General features: G+C 37.5%; 1 protein-coding gene across 4 annotated transcripts in view; it reads left to right on the top strand.

Annotated features, from left to right (window-relative positions):
• Nucleotides 1-13,829, top strand: part of LOC104641782 (poly(rC)-binding protein 3) — a 531,086-nt gene that overhangs the window by 193,324 nt on the left and 323,933 nt on the right. For 3 of the 4 annotated variants that reach the window (XM_075744673.1, XM_075744671.1, XM_075744672.1), the window contains exon 3: nt 12,565-12,621. The exons of the other annotated variant lie outside the window; for it this stretch is intronic. The gene's annotated coding sequence lies outside the window, so the exon portion shown is untranslated. The remainder of the gene's footprint in view (nt 1-12,564; nt 12,622-13,829) is intronic. 4 annotated transcript variants of the gene reach the window in all.

Here is a 13,829-nt window from a genome sequence, read left to right as displayed (position 1 = left end):
TGTTAGCTCAGATGCAGCACAGTTTAAAAAAAAAAAAAAAAAAAAGTACTATTTCATACAAGGTAGTCCTGCTAAAAAGTCCATTCAGAATCCATAAGACTTTAGGCAAGGAAACACTGGGACAAGAGAGCAGAGCTAAAAAAGAACCAGTACTATTATCATGAAAAAAAGCATCAGGTGAATGGTTTTAGCAAATTGGTGAAGAATGAGAATTTAAGAACTTCTGGAAAGTAGCAGGCGGTTAAGGCAAATGCCTCTCTTATTTTTTCTCTTTTTTTTTTCTCTTTTTTCTCTATTTTTTCTCTCTTTTTTTCTCTTTTTTCTCTATTTTTTTCTCTTTTTTCTCTATTTTTTTCTCTTTTTTCTCTTTTTTTCCCTCTTTTTTCTCTTTTTTCTCTTTTTTCTCTTTTTTCTCTTTTTTCTCTTTTTTCTCTTTTTTCTTTTTTCTCTTTTTTCTTTTTCTCTTTTTTCTTTTTTCTTTTTTATTTTTTCTTTTTTCTCTTTTTTCTTTTTTCTCTTTTTTCTTTTTTCTCTTTTTTCTCTTCTCTCTTCTCTCTTCTCTCTTCTCTCTTCTCTCTTCTCTCTTCTCTCTTCTCTCTTCTCTCTTCTCTCTTTTTTCTCTTTTCTTTTTTCTTTTCTCTTTTTTCTTTTCTCTTTTTTCTTTTCTCTTTTTTCTTTTCTCTTTTTTCTTTTCTCTTCCCTCTTCCCTCTTCCCTCTTCCCTCTTCCCTCTTCCCTCTTCCCTCTTCCCTCTTCCCTCTTCCCTCTTCCCTTTTTTCTTTTTTCTTTTTTTATTTTTTCTTTTTTCTTTTTTTATTTTTTCTTTTTTTTCTTTTTTTTCTTTTTTTTTTCTTTTTTTTTTCTTTTTTCAATTTAGATTATCTTATGCTTTTAGATCTGGAAACATCCCAGGTTGACAGCCCAGACGAATATTGATAGGCTCAGAAGGGAAACTCTGCCTGTCTTAACTGTGACAAAATCTTTGAAAGGAGACACAGGAATAATACTGGCATTTTCAGAAAGGAGAACACCACTCTGGAGTCCTGCAAATGTTTCAGAGAAACTTCCCACTGGGGACCTATGTGGAGTTTAAAAAGGCCCTGTGAATTCACAGAAGGGAACTCAGTTGTCCTTTCTTCTTCCTGTAAGGTGGAGAGTTACCTGTGGTAAGCTGTTTTCCCAGTAAGCTGACAAATTGCTTTAGGAAGCGGATAATTAACATGAGGGCAGAGAGCAGCATCCAGTGATGGGGCTCAGTTCCAGAAGCAGCAAGCACTTCCTCTGAAGAGCTGAAGACCCTGTTAGGGACAGCTTCCGGATATATGGCTGTTGGCATTTTGGGCTCTTGCATAGCTGCCAGATAAGTCAGGATATGATTGCATAGGTGAAGTTTGAGTTTTGCCTTACAATGTCCGAAGAATAATCATTGCCCTGTGAAGTAATTCTTACTCAGCACGAGCAGAGAGCTCAGAAAGCATGGCCAAAGAATGGCACTTGTTACTGCTTCAGAGGCAGGAGAGAGACTTTTTTTGGTACTAAGTAATGGAGACAAAATATGTCTATGTGGAAAATGGAGATCCTGGAATGGTAACATTGACAAGCTTGGAGGCTTCTTGCAGATAAACCCCATGTGGAAAGCCAGCTGACCCATATGTAGCATCAGCAGTCAGTATCACACCCGGGGATTCAGACTTTGGAAACAGCCATGTATTTCATGTATAAAATGGAAAAGCCATTATACTGTTCATTTTCATGTTCTGTAATGTTTAAACCCATCTATGCATGACATTCACAGTCAAAATGTGTGACCAAAGGCTGAAATATGTATCTTTGTGTCTTATGGTATCCACGATATTGTGGATGACTGGTGCATACCCTACAGCCTTAAAAATTATGCTAATAACATGTTTCTTTGGGTAATGAAACCACATTTCAAGCAAATAAAGGATTGTGGGGATAAAGCAGGGAGGGAAGGGCATTTTCAGCAGGTGCAAATGTAATTTTTACATATGTGTATACTCTGTAAAGACATGAACAGTTGACTTTTAAATTCCTGATGAGGACTTGTAGTGTTTGATCAAGGAATGTATATTGGTTACTTGCAATAATGTATTACCAGCCAGCTGTCAGCAAGGACATGAACCTCAGTACAGAACAAAATCTATTATTATAGGAGTGATTCCTTTCTTCTGCCTTTGCTTTTTCTTTATTCATTTCCATTTCTTTTGAGAAATACTTTAGCATGTTCTGTTAAAATGGATCTCATTGATTTTTTTTTTTAATTTCATGTGCTATTATAAATTCAAATACATAGTGGCTTATACAGGCTCTTGACAGAATCAAATTAAGGCATACCGTACTTGATGGACCTGTAAATAAAGAGTTCTACTTTCACCACTATTTCAATCAATGAATATCCATTAAATAACAGGAGAAGAAAACAGAATGCATTTTTCCTTCAGTTTTAGACTGCTGGGTTGTCTGAGGGATAGGGCTGGGAAAATGAGTTTTAAATCCTTTTGTGAAAAAAAAAAAAAAAAGCAGCAATCTATTGTGCAAAGTTTTGGTACAAGACTGTTCAAGGAAAGAAGTGAAAACTTTACATTCATATGCACTGACATGCTTTTTTTTTTTAAATAGAGATTGATTATGTGATAAAGGTGTTAAAGCATGAATATTTTACCCTCTTACAATACTTCAGCTTTGTGAAGGAAGCTAATGTGTGTAAAATTTGGTAATAGTTGAGCACTTTTTCCAAATATGGTTTGAGCTGGAGGTCTAAGTAACTAACAGCTGCTTCTCAGAAGTATTGTTACTGGGTGTGCAACCACACATAACTGTGAGAAGTCTTTCAGTTGTGCATTTTTTTTCCCTCATATTCTAGGAAAGAATGTTAACTGATGCAAGGCTTTTATTGCTCAGACTTCATTTAAGCTTTTGCAAATTCAGGACTTAAATTAAATGCATACAGTTTGGCATCCCAAACATGTATGTTTTCCTGGACTTTTGAAAAGAAGATTTTTTTATTGTATTTTTTCTCCTGGGATAACTGAAAGAGCCAACTAGAAAATTGCTGCACCTGGTAGCAGGGCCTGTGGAAGTAACAGTTTATCTATGTATGCATAGTAAGCTAAGATCAGTTTGACCTCTTTAGTATGTCTTGCATCTAAAGAGTAGCAGGATTTCTATTTCTCAGCAAAAATTCTGATATCTAATGCATGTTCTTTCTCTGCTGCTTTCTTGTCTACTGTAAATTTATACCTCTGAGTGGTGGAAAGTGGCCTTTATCAGTGGTTATGATAAGAAGATTCATTCTTTCCTTTTAAATTTTACGTAGTTGTGCATCTGCTTTTTGTTTCTACCTTCTGTATTTTCTCCATTTGGATTGAAACAGATACACTGTTTAGAAGTTCTTGCTTTCAAACACTTTTTAAATTTTTTTGTAAGCCATGACTACTTCTGTTAATGATACCACTTCTCCAGAGAGGGATTAAAAAAAAAAAAGATAAAAAAAAAATTATCTTCTGAAGCAGTTCTTCTGCAGCAGACATAATTTCTTGTATTATGTGGATATTCTGAAAGTGCAAAGCAACACAAACTCAGTAATTTCTGGGGAGGAAGTCCAAGGATAGCAGTCAGGAAAACAAACCTTAAAGCTCATGGACAAAACCCAAACCACCACAACAGTTCTTACTTTACAGAAGCGTGAAGCAGAACCAAGTACAGATAGACCTAGTGAAAAGCATTTCAAAGATAATGCGGTACGTGTACGAAAGAAAACTGACCCAAAATTTAAGATATAAGCTCCTTTTTTTTTTTTTTTTTTTTTTTTCCTGGGCTGGTAACAAATGTTTACCTGGTCTGTTCTGCCTCCCCTGCCAGTTTTAAATTTGCCCCTGCCCTACTTTTCTGCTGCCAACCAACAAGTGCATTCTCTCTCTGTTGCTGGTACCAAATTTTGTGTTTGCAGTCAAGCCAGGTGAGAACAGTTCAGGTGTCTGTTCATTTAAAATACTGAAACACAGAGGATGCCATCACTTCACATGTCAGGCAGCTGCTCATGAACAGTGGGGGTTTTTATGGAGCGGCTCCCAGGCAGCGTACTCAGGTACCTGAACTCAGAATGGTCATTTCTCTCTAGTGCAGATCTCACAACGCCCACCACTCCTTCCCCTGCAGCGAAACGGAAGAAGGATGAGGAGAACACTTGAAATCTTGGCAGATATTTGAAAAAGCCAAAACACTTAGCCCTTATTTTTGCTGAGGAAAGCTTGTAAACATGGGAGAGTAAATTCCAGAGACTTGGAAACAAGAAGGCAAATGAAAGGACTCTGAATTTTAGAAATATCTGATTTAACCACTTTAGCAATTTGAGGTATACATACTCTCACAGTTTAGCAGAAAGCATCTCTTTCATCAGCTGTATCATTCCTGTTGCTGTAATGAGCATCAGTGTTCAAAGCGAGGTGTACAGACTCTCACCTTGGAAGAGGCTGAGCACCTGGGGAGGATGCTGGAGAAACTCTGCCAGTTATTTTGGCTAGGAAAGTACAGCAGATGGAAATTGGGTTAGTACCTCTGGGTAGGTTTGGGGAGCTGGAAGCTGTGGGAGGTCTCTGTGCTGGGAATGAAAATGGCGCCGTGGCCTGCGCTGTGAGAGACGTTGCTTTTCCCTGTGGCCCCACAGTCGGCCCCAGGCTTCTTTGAAGTGACCAAGAGGATCCATGGTTGTATGACACTCGGTGTGGGCTGCCTCTTCGCTGAACCTTTTCCTGCTGGCCCTTGGATGTTTCATTTAATTGGCTTCTGCATTAATTTTGTTTAACAAGTTTGCTTGGCTATAGGAAATGTGATGATGATCATGTTTTTCACTACCTGATACTATTCAACACAATGCAAACATTTGTATCAAGGTCACATTTGAAGAATTTTTAAAGAGATGGCATTTAAAACTAGGTTGTTTGATAAATAATGGTGAAACATTCTGTCAAGATCAAAGAAAGTGATACAGCTATTATTTTAAAATAGCTTCATAATTATAATTGCCTGTTAATTTTTAATTTAGTCTTCATTTCCAAAACAGCATCTAAACCTAAGAGAAGTTCAGGTGCCTTGTTTTTCTACAGTCATTGACTCTAGTTAAGGGACTGTTTAGGAACTGATGTGCAATAGTGAAGTTAATTGACCTGAAAAAGTGTTTGCAGTAATTTTATTGGTAACATTGAAAAAATTAATCATAGTTTTAAACCAACTTCTCCCAATTTGGAAAATTGTCCAAGTTGTTAAAATAACGATAGCAGTAGATTTCAGAAGATGACGATTTGAGTCATCAAGCACAGGGAGAGGCGTCCCACTGTACACATGCCTCCGAGCGCAGGAGTTTTAAAGGTGTTTAAATGCTGATGGGGGAGGAGGACAGCCTGGGGCAGTTCAGAGGATGTGAAGCCCTACACCTACAGCCCCCTCTTAAAGGCTCAACTGCTAGCCACCTAACCACACTGAAAACCTTAAAAGTATCATTGTTTCAGATCATCAAAATTCAGTGTATTGATTTGGAGCGAGGCTCAGCTGTGGGCTTTAAAATTCAGCATGGACCGACTCAATGCTTTAAAGGCAGCGAAGAGCAAAAAGAATACAGGGATGGGGATAGCAGGCAGTTGTGTGCCGCCCTCCGCTGATGGGGAGATGGATGGGAGCCCTTCTGACGGGGGGCTGTGGTACCAGAGCTGCAGGGATTAAAAGGCCAGGTGGTGTGGGTGGGAGGACTTGTGGACTAAAGAGAAAAGAAGAAAATCCTGTGTGGATAGTGTGATTGAAGAGAAGGGAGGAGGGAGACAGAGGGCCCAACAAGTCATGTCAAAACAATGAAATGCTGTCCCTATTAAGTCAAAAAGGAGTTTTATAGGGTTTAAATTGGGGTTTTGGGGGGCTTAAATTTCTGTGACAGGAATTATATGCTGTGCCAGTGTATTAAATTGCTGATTACAAGTTGGATTAGTTTTCAAATGATGGAACAGAGAGAAGAAATGTTGCTCTTTGGAGGTGGGGGAGAAGAGAGGTTTGTGTAGGTGTTTAACAGTGTAATGGCATGTTTACTAATAAGATTCTTGCTAATTTTAGTGCCATTACAGCAAATGCTGTGGTATCCATATAGGAGTAAGAACAATGCAAAGAACATTATCTGCCAATGCTAGCTACTTTGCACTCATTCTCATGGGAATTTTCGATAGACAATATATTCAGAAGCATCAGCCAACAAGAAACACCCTAGGAAATACAATTCACAAACACTATGCATGATTTTGAACTAATTTTTTTCTTTTCTTTTTTCCCCCCTCACTTCCTTTTATACACAGTACCTTTTTTTTTCCCCCTTTCTTCTTTGCAGGTTGACCGTTTCCATTACTTTCTTATTTCTGCTGAGGCTGGTAAGCTGGTTTGATGCATTCAGCAGTCAAAAGTGCAGTTCCGTGTGCATTTGTGTTGGCTGAGTAAGCAAAATGAAAGAGGCTGACTGTGAAAGTGAAAAGGTGATTTACACCGGTGTCATAGTGTTGTGCAGTAATAAAACACAGAGATTGTTGGACACACATTATATTGTACAATTATATAATTATAAACAATATAATTGGAGGCAGTTGAGCTTGAATGCAGCAGGCTGTTATTTAGCAATCATCTCTTTCAAGGCTCATTAAACACAGATTTATACACAAAATAAAAGCTTTGCTCTCTAAAGGCTAAATATGTAGTGGCATTTATTCACCAAAACGCAATGCATAGATCTAAAGCTGTCAACATCTATAATGGATTTAGTCAGTGGTTGTAAATGAAGTTGTTCAGTGGGTATGACAATACCAAGCCCTTTGCCTTTATTCAAGGCTTTATTTCTGTGACTTCCTTTCTATGTCTGTTTTGGAAGGCTAAAGAGCCCACATATACAGCTATGATCTTGGATTTTGAAATCTGACAAGCAGGGATGCTACAGATGGTCAAAGTGTTTTGAAAGGTAATGAAGACCTCTTAAAAATCAATATTTTGGGCCCCAATATTTTGGGCCTATGTTAACCCTTTAAAATTTTATAATTCTGAAATGATGAATGAACTTATGAGGAAGAAAATTAAGAAGCTAAATATTTTGTTGCTGTTACCCTACATCATCTAGGGGTTTGGTGTGGTTTTTTAAATATATTTAATTTTATTACCTGAAGTAAAATAAATTTTTGTTTAAAAAAAATAAAGGAAGAAGAATCTTATGAGCTAAGAGGAAAAAAACACAGAAGAAAGAACTTTTTAAGGTGCAGAGATCTACAACACATATAGTGGTACAGTCCGACTCAAACTTTTAAGTCATCAGAAGTTTGGAACATAAATGTATATTTAAATGTGTATATATATAAACTGAAATTTAGGTGCTTAGATATTTTTTGTTAGGCTTTTTTGAGTATCTAGAACTCCCACTGACTTATAAACAGAGTTGTGAAACAACAATAGAAATACCTAAGAAACATTCTTGAAGGAGAGCCTGTAGGCCCCCTGTCTGAGTACAGCTCTGTGAGCGCACAGCTCGGCACTGCGAAGTCTCTGACCCCTATGGGCTAGAGACACTTTTGCATTTGTTGGAGACACTTTTGTATTTGTTTTCAATCCACGTGTGAATTTTTAAATGCTCCATTTTAACGCTCTTCCTGATGTGTCATTAGCTCCAGTCTCATTGAGTAATTCTGTGCAGTGTGTTTAATTTTCATTCTTTCTTTAAGTGATTCGCAGCTTACGTAGATACAAGGCTCCTATGAGTTTTGGCATGCCTCTGGTTACACAAATGGTCTGGCATGACCCAGCTGCTGCGTCACTCTTTCCAGCATACGGTACCTGACCTTAGCAGTTTGCGGCTGTCAGCATTTTAAGAAGTTACTGCATTTTACATTGCTAGCTTTCACTTTGCTACGTCAGAAGTGTGTCCGCACAATAATTGCAGTTTACCTGAGTCCATTTATGATAGTGGAAAATGTTAATTAATGTAGTACGAGTTACTGTAGTTAAATGTTCTGAATGCATGTAAAGCATTGTGGTGTTGATGCCTTTAGCAACTGTATCTCAGTTTTAGCCTTTGGTAACTGCAATGCAGAGCTGTATTTCAGAGCTGTTTTCCTTCCCCCACTTCTGCCTTATTTGCTTATTTATCCAAATGTGTTAACTCGCAATGTTTATCAGTCATGCTAGTGAATTAACAAGGTCCAGCTTCTTGTAACACCATTCTAAAACACTGCAGTCTTTTCAACGTTTAGAGATAAAACATTCCCAAATGCAAGCCATGAAATTTAAATGTTGCTTGGTAAGGCTGCTTTTGATTGCTTTATTAAAAAAAAAAAAGAAAAGAAAGAAATATAAGTATTTTCTTAGTAATATGGGGTCAGATGCTCTAGCAGTCTTCACTGGCGCCACTGTAAAATGGTCTTACATTACACACAACATACAAAGCAACAGAGATCACATGCCTATTAAGTTAAAGAGTTTCAGGTTTAAATCTTCAGTGGTGAACTACTGTTATCTGATAAATTGTGGGAATGCCTCAAGAAACTAGTTTGGTTGTGTAATTTCATTTCTTTGTGGACATACATTTATATTTTGAAGCTGCCAACTCGTGTGTTCTGCAGAATGAGTGGAAACTGCTTAAACGATCTAACTAGCTAATCTCTTAGATTTGGGTAGTTGGTTTGTGGGTTTTTGGTTGTTTTGGGTTGTGGTTTTTTTTTTTTCTTTTTCAGAAGACGATAGATAATGAACCTTAGCTGGAAACAGCCTTAGAAACAATTGTATTGCTCATGTTCATCTTGTATCTTCTGAGTGTATAAGCAGTGCATAACTCAGATCTCCAACTTTTCAATTATATTAAATTCTATTTTAAAAGAAAATACTGAGTTATGTTAATCAACATTGCCTTTTTTGTTTCTATCTAAAGTCCTCTCCTTTCAAATAAATTGCCAGTAGTCTCCTGGTGTGCTGGATAAAAGAAGTAATCCTTATCTAGTGTTGTACAGCATTTCATGGCTAGAAAATAGAGCAAAGTGAAAATTTATCTTGGTTGATCACTACAGTAGAGTGTGGTTGCTTGTATGACGTGCAAAAATTAAAGTTAGACCCCAAATCAAAACCTCATTTTCCACGTGTGTTTTGGTTTCTTGTTTTGGCTTTGAGTTACTGTCTCCTTATGCACCACTGCGACAACACAGGAATTGCTGTATCACGGGGTTTTAAGTGTATGGGCTGGCGTGAAAGAGAAGAAGTGTCACGGGATTTCTCTTAAAATTAACGTTAGCAACATCTCCCCAGGCCATCTGATCCCTTGGAAGCCACAGACAAGGGGGATCTCCATCACAGATCCCACAGGGTCTTTGGCTTGCATGACTTTTGGTGTCTGTCTGTCCTTTCTGCGAGAGAAAGCAGTTTCTCCTCCAGGACATCTAGTTTTGCTCTGCTTATCCCTTCGTGACTGGCTTATTGGGAAGCTCTGCACAGGGGCTGTTGTGTTTCCCATACTTGAAACAGGAGATTAATGTCTTGTCTCAGACATTGTGGAGTAATAACTTAAAGTTGAGGGTCTTTAAATTGTTACTTGAGGGAATATAAAAAATCTCATATACTGTAAACATAAAGCAAGCTTAAGAGGAAAATGGAATAATACTGCATGCCAAATAATTCATATTACTGACCAAATTTCTCTTTTTGGAAGCTTTAACTCTTTTAAGAAATTGGATGCTGGTGTGTGTGACTTGCACATTTTTCTAATTGTATTCATATCAGGTCTTGTGTAGTACATTTTCTACTCTTAAGGTCTACTCCAAAGATAAAATGTTCCCTGTTGTAAACAGCTGTACTGCAGACAAACAGCACTGGGCACATCTAACAGGATTCATTGAAGGACCTTTTCCCTCCTTAGTATTGCACAACTGCGTGCTGGGCACTGAAAGGTGGTTGCCTTTTGAAAGCAAGAAGCAAAGAGAAGATTGAGTCATGAATTCCATCTTGATCTAAAAAGGAAATGTTATTTCAGTTCTGTATATGAGGAAACACAAGGTTTGAAATTAAATGTTGGGTATTAAACTTAGTATGTGAATTTTCAAGGGTTTTTTTTATCTAGATGAACATACATATCAATGATTGAAAAGGTTGCTAACATATTGCCATTATACTGATGTTGATTAATAAACCTTCCTCTAATCAAAATTGCAAATAAAGAGAAAGGCACTATAGATTAAAAACACAGTAATATTCCTAAAGACATCGTGGATCTTAAAGCATAAAAAAAAAGATTCTTTTTTTTTTCCTTCAGTCTTTAGCAAATAGATGATAAAGATGTAGTAGATGTGCCAGTGTTTATCCTGCCACTCACCTTTTAAAATGTTTTGAGATCCTCATAGGAAGAGGCTGTGAAAGCCCTTGTCAGTTATGGCTGTTACTAGGCAAAGCCTGCTCAGATGCCTGGATCACCTGTTGAAGTCCACAGGACTTGTGCATCTTCAGCGAAAAGCAGAGACAGACCCTTCTGAGAACAGCTGGGGACTAAAGGAGCTGGTTTCATTTCCTACTTCTAATAATTAGAAAGACAGAGGTTTGACTGCTTCCAAGGACCTAATGCAAATATTACTTCAAAGGTGTTCAAGCCGCAGAACTCAGGGAATGTAAAAGTATAGCTCACAAATTGGATGGGGGGCAGGGAATTGGCTTTGGATTGTTTGTTGAAAGCAGTGGATGCATTTAAGCTGAGCTGCAGAGTGTTGTCCAGCTGGCTTGAAACTCATCTGGTTTAGTGATTTAAATGTTCCCTAGGAAAACCGTTGTCATAGCAAACAAGTGATGCAAATCAGCAGAAAGGGCTAACTGTGTTAACTCTCCTCTCATACGAAGGTGTGCGTGACAAGGCAATTTGCTTGCAGGCAATATCAGAAGCTTGACGGTCTTTAACCGGTCTGTTAGAAATCTTCTCCTCCCCCAATCGTTTATTCAGTTCTTCATCTCTTTCCTCTTTATGCCATGCAAGCATGCTGTGACAGCAGTATTCTTGAGGAAATTTCCTGATGCATTGTAAAACCAGATTGTTGTTTTTTTCCCTTGCGGCATATAACATAGCGTTAGCTTTTACTTTCTTGTTTGCACTTGGCTATGTGTCAACATGGCTCAACACAAAACAAACAAACAAAACCATGGAAATAATCCCCTCTCTCAGCTCTCCCAAATAACTGCTGGGGTTTTTTTCCTATTTATATCCTAAAATATTGACACCTATAATCCTTGCCCAAGGCAAGAAAAGGGGGCCTGCAGGGTATCTTTTGACATTCAGGCACTGCTATAGCTCCCTATCAAGTTAATGGAAGTTTTGCTACTCAATTTATTGGAAATAGGATTGAGCCTTTGCTTACTGACCGCAGTATGATGCAGTAGAGTTTCCTGCACCCGTACGACCAAGGGAAAAATAGGAAGGCCAATGTTAACGTAGATTGTGTAAAAAAAAAATCCATGTCAGATGTCATAGGTTAAATGTTACTGACTTGTGTATCTTTTCCTAGCTTACCCTGAAACCAGATCTTTTGCGCTGCTTAAGTGGAGTCAGTTAAACAATTTAAGTCAATAAAGGTGGATTTGTGTTTTGTGCTTCACTTTGGAGGCAATTAATACATAACACTGCAATTCTGTACAAGATGTAGATGAAATTTCATCTCAAACTCAGATAATAAAAATTCATCTTATATTGCTGTCATGCTAGTAGAGTTGAAACTTGACCTGTTTTCTTTTCAGGAACAATATTAGCATTAGCAATACGTTTTACATACATTAATGAGGGTTGGACACCTCTGTACTTCTGCTTACTTTCTAGTGAACGCAAGCCACTAGAGTCTTGTTTGCCTTGCTTTATAGCTCAAGAAATTTCATCAAAACTGCTCTGAATCTAAGTTAGTTTGTGTGAATATAAGAAAACTAAATACTTGACAGCTATGATTTTCAGAGAGCTGATTTTATAAAAATTCAATTAATATAATGGTACTGTTGGCAGAAAACAGCCCCCTTATCTCCCTGACAGTCCTTATTATTTCTTTCCATTTCCCATGTTTTCCATTCCCTTCTTTTGACTCCAAGAGAGAAATAATATATAAAAAGGAACAAAGACAAAAAGTGGAAGTAAAGGAAGAAGGGTAGGTTTTGCTTTTTGTTCGTTGCAGATTTTTTCAAAGGGCACCGAAAGAATTTGTGTGTACAAATTTTTTACAATTGTTAACCTTCATGGTTTTTTGTAAATGTCTGAGATACTTCTTAGAACCAAATGCTGTGAACCTCAGTGAACAAACACTGTAAAGATTAAAACAAGATAGGTTACTGATTGGGAAATTTAAGTTATCTGGAAGTATTTGAATTGTAACTTAAAGCGAAAAGAAAGTTGTGGGATGCTAAGCTCTCTGCAGTAACAAAGTGCTTTTGGTTCTTCCTCACAAAAAATCTGTGGCTTGTTGGCCTGTTTTAAAGAGGGCAAGACTTCATCATGTGTGAAAATGTATTGCTTCATATTCAACAGGTCAAGTTTTCTTTGGATTGAGGTGGAATTGTGGCCCATGGACATCTGATGTCATAGGTAAGTTGATTCTGACATATGTTAATACGTTACTGCCACATGACAAATACTGATCTTGATTATGCTAGTGTAAGTGCAAACTATAGACATGTTATCTCACTTGGTTTGCATTTACACTGGTGGAAGTGAAATGAAAATTTACCTCCTTTCCCCTCTCTCCCAAATGACACTTCAAAAAACAAAGCTTTTTTTTTTTATTAATGAGCTTTTTATTCAAAAACAATATACAGCAAGGGAGATAAGTGAATAAAAAAGTAACTTTAATATACCCTATTTCTTGAAATAAGGCTTATGGGGAGACAGCTCAGAAAATCTGGTATAATTGACGCATAGTCCACATGCTCACAGAGTAATAAATAACTGTTTGGGTAGTGTAATAGTCAATAATGCTAAATTACTTAGTGGCACTCTTTGTCTTTTCTCATCAACTGTTTAATCAGATGGGCAGTGTTGTAAAGAAGGTGTTCAAGCATGTCGCTAGCACATAAAAGAGAGGCTAAAGTAAGGGTAGAGTTTTATATTGTGCTGTTCACTGAACTTTATTATTCATGGCAGTTGTTTAATACTTAAGGCATAGATCTACAGACCTGTTTGGTCTTACAGTCATGAAACAGTGGTGTGATCAAGCAGGAAGGAATCTTGCTTACCCTGGAGTATGTGAGGCTACTCCAGTTCCAGAGAAACAGCAGAGACACATGTGAAAGGATTTGATCCGAGCTTGCCTGAGGGTCTAGAAACCCTTTGTTGCAGGGACATCCACTGTGGAATGATTACCAGAAGGGTTGAGGCAGTTAGAAGCAGTTAGGCGATTGGGGGTGACCTGCACTGCTTGTGTCACTCCTAGCAGATGCGTTGTGGAGAAGTGTATGTAATTGGGTAGAGTTGATCTGACAAACAAAGTTGAACTGAAACTTGCAGTAGAAATTTCTAAGTATATATATAAAAAATGGAAACAACAAATAACTATTAGTTTGTCATCTCTGAACTCCAGCTTAAGAGACTGCTTAATGATGTAATTTTTCAAGTTGCAGGGTAACATTTTCTGAAGTAATCTGGACAAGATATATATTCCTGGTAGGATTCTGAGTCCTGTTTACAATACATGTTGTTGTCTAAATTCAGATTTTTATGGTTAGGATTTAAAAACGAAGGTAGAAAAAGTGTCAGTGCTTTCCCTACTAGTCTGAACATGATGATAAATTTCTAGA

This window comes from Balearica regulorum, chromosome 2 (assembly GCF_011004875.1).
Source record: "Balearica regulorum gibbericeps isolate bBalReg1 chromosome 2, bBalReg1.pri, whole genome shotgun sequence".
NCBI lineage: Eukaryota > Metazoa > Chordata > Aves > Gruiformes > Gruidae > Balearica > Balearica regulorum.
The sequence above is the reverse complement of the archived record's forward strand: the minus strand, read 5'-3'. Positions and strand labels throughout refer to the sequence as shown.